The sequence below is a fragment of the Neltuma alba genome, unplaced genomic scaffold (genome assembly GCF_004799145.2).
Source record: "Neltuma alba isolate B1F8T4 unplaced genomic scaffold, ASM479914v2 tig00013567_pilon, whole genome shotgun sequence".
In the NCBI taxonomy this organism is placed as follows: domain Eukaryota; kingdom Viridiplantae; phylum Streptophyta; class Magnoliopsida; order Fabales; family Fabaceae; genus Neltuma; species Neltuma alba.
The window spans coordinates 27737-30845 of NW_021637768.1; the positions used below are offsets into that span (position 1 = coordinate 27737).

General features: G+C 42.5%; 1 pseudogene; it reads left to right on the plus strand.

Moving 5' to 3' along the window:
- The first annotated feature begins 356 nt into the window (after nucleotides 1-356).
- On the plus strand, nucleotides 357-2636 carry LOC114738267 (H/ACA ribonucleoprotein complex subunit 4-like; annotated as a pseudogene).
- The last annotated feature ends 473 nt before the right edge of the window (nucleotides 2637-3109 follow it).

Here is a 3109-nt window from a genome sequence, read left to right on the forward strand (position 1 = left end):
TTATAAGCAGAATATAAACATGAAAATAAATAGAATATTTTAATTTGTACACTGCACTTTAGCAATTGAGGGACACACACTCCCCATGAGGGATCCTGTTCATAAAAGAACAACCAATGAAATCACCAAAGCACCATTAAAGCCCATTATACATTGTATTGGGCTGACCTTGGGTTATGTTATAGCCCACTCTCGAATGTAAGTTTTGGGCTTATGTTGGGCCTAGCAAACGGTTTGAAAAATCTGGACTAGTGTTTGTGGGCCTCAAATTGGGCCTAGGGCTTGAAATTTGGGTTAGGGCTAAACTCATATATCAGCGCCGAATTCTGCATGCTCGAAGATGAAGAAACAGCCCCAGGATTCTTCTCCTTCATCTTCATTTTCCCAAACCCCAAAAACCCTATAAATTTTCATTTCCCTCAGTAGCCATTTGTTCCCTCGCCTCCACCAAAACCCTAGCCACTGTTAAAACCCTACCCCTTTGTAAGCAGGCTAGCTGGCTGCTACAGCCATGACTGAGCTCGAAGCTTCTCGCACCGACAAGAAGAAGAAGAAGCACCGTAACAAAGACGAAGCCGCCGACGTCCAAGATTCCGACTTCCTGATCAAACCCCAGAGCTACACTCCCACCATTGACACCTCTCAATGGCCGATTCTCCTCAAGAACTACGACCGTCTCAATGTGCGAACTGGACACTACACTCCTATTCCCTCCGGTTGCTCCCCTCTCAAGCGACCTCTCCCCGAGTACATCAAGTACGGTGTCATGAATCTCGATAAACCCGCGAACCCCTCTTCCACGAGGTCGTCGCTTGGATTAAACGGATTCTCCGGGTCGAGAAAACGGGTCACAGTGGTACTCTTGATCCCAAGGTCACTGGCAACCTCATAGTTTGCATTGATAGAGCCACGCGATTGGTGAAGTCGCAGCAGGGTGCTGGAAAAGAGTACGTATGTGTCGCTCGATTGCACTCTGCAGTTCCTGATGTCGCGAAAGTGGCGCGCGCACTTGAGACGCTTACCGGAGCTGTGTTTCAGCGGCCGCCGTTGATTTCTGCGGTTAAGAGGCAGCTCAGGATTAGGACAATATATGAAAGTAAGCTTCTTGAGTATGACCCTGACAAACATTTGGTTGTATTTTGGATTTCCTGTGAGGCAGGTACGTATGTGAGGACTCTCTGTGTCCATTTGGGTTTGATTCTTGGTGTGGGAGGCCACATGCAGGAGCTTAGAAGGGTGCGTTCAGGTATTTTAGGTGAGAAAGATAATATGGTTTCAATGCATGATGTGTTGGATGCTCAATGGGTTTATGATAACTACAGAGATGAGAGTTATTTGAGAAGGGTTATTATGCCTTTGGAAGTATTATTAACGAGTTATAAGAGATTAGTTGTTAAGGATTCTGCTGTTAATGCTATTTGTTATGGAGCGAAGCTAATGATTCCTGGGTTACTGAGGTTTGAGAATGATATTGAGGTCGGAGAGGAAGTGGTTCTAATGACTACCAAGGGTGAAGCGGTTGCATTGGGAATTGCAGAGATGACTACTGCTGTCATGGCTACTTGTGATCATGGTGTGGTAGCAAAGATCAAAAGAGTGGTTATGGACAGAGATACCTATCCAAGGAAATGGGGTTTAGGACCAAGAGCATCCATGAAGAAGAAGTTGATCGCGGAAGGGAAGCTAGATAAGCGTGGGAAGCCAAATGAGAATACTCCTCAAGAATGGCTGAGGAATGTAGTTTTACCAACTGGTGGAGATTCTATGATTGCCAGTATGCACGCTGAACCAGGTGCCAGCAAAAAGGAGACTGCTTTAGTGGGAAAGGAAAATGTTGCAAGTAAGGAGGATGGGCAAGAGCGTAAAAGAAAACTAGTTGATAGCACTGACTCTGCTGCGGTACCCACTAAGAAGTCCAAAACTGAAGAAGTTGAAGAATCTGAAAAGGAAGAAGTAGTGAAGATCAAGAAGGTAAAAGAGGATGTAGTGGAGGTTGAAGTTGATAGGAAAGAGAAAAAGAAAAAGAAGAAGAAGGATAAGGATGCTGAGGAAGCAGAGGCCGTTTCACCAGATGTGAAGTCTGAGAAGAAGAAAAAGAAACACAAAGAAAAGACAGAAGCTGCTTCACCGGACGTGGAGAAGTCTGAGAAGAAGAAAAAGAAGAAGGAAAGAAGCTGAAAATAACGCTGCTGAGATCAATGGTAAGGTTGATGACGATGAAGATAAAAGTGAGAAAAAGAAGAAGAAGAAGCATAAGAAGAGAAGTGAAGATGCAGAGGAATAATAATAGGTAAAAGTGATAGTTAGTTGTTAAAACTGATGAAATGTTGCCTGTATTGGTCATAAGTTCAAATCAACTGCAGTATGTTAATTTTTCCTTCCATTTGTTGTTTTCTTTTTATTGTTTCTGATAATTTTGCTTTGAAAAATTGGTGGTGTGCTTCATGTGTAACCTTGGGTTGCCAGTGGTTTTTGAAGACCCCACCCACAGACCTCGTTTTATTGGCTTGTAAAATTTTGTTGCACCCCCTTGCATCGAGGAAACTCAATATTTGCCCCATTATTGTGTTTCTGTTCCTTATATTTGCCAGGGCAGCTGCTTGACTTCTAAGAACGCATGCCAGATTTCACTGTTTCAACTTCAATTACCACTTTTGAAATATTTTTCATGTATCTATTAATTTCTGATTCATTGGTTTACTGAAACCTCTAGGCATGTAGAAATGGAAAATTCACTTTCAACGCATTTTCACGTAATCCAGGCTTTTGAAACAGTGGCGAAGAACAAGTAATTAGAACTTGCAATGTTTGTTTGTGTATGGTGAATTTGATTATCTTCTATTCAATTGAGGTATGGGAAGTTGGAATCTGCGTCCTCAGCGGATCTGCTTCATACAGACAAACTCTGCGATTGAAATCGTCAGAGTAAAAAAAAAAAAAAAGAGTGGACTAATTGGTTCAACCAGTACACCGGTCAGTGGTCCGATCTGGTTTATAGATTGAACTGGACTGAAGTGGTCAAACTGGTGTGAACAACCCGTTTAAATAATTTTGTTTACTATTTGTCATATTTTTCTCATTCGGCTCCTAATCTTCCAGTCATTATAGA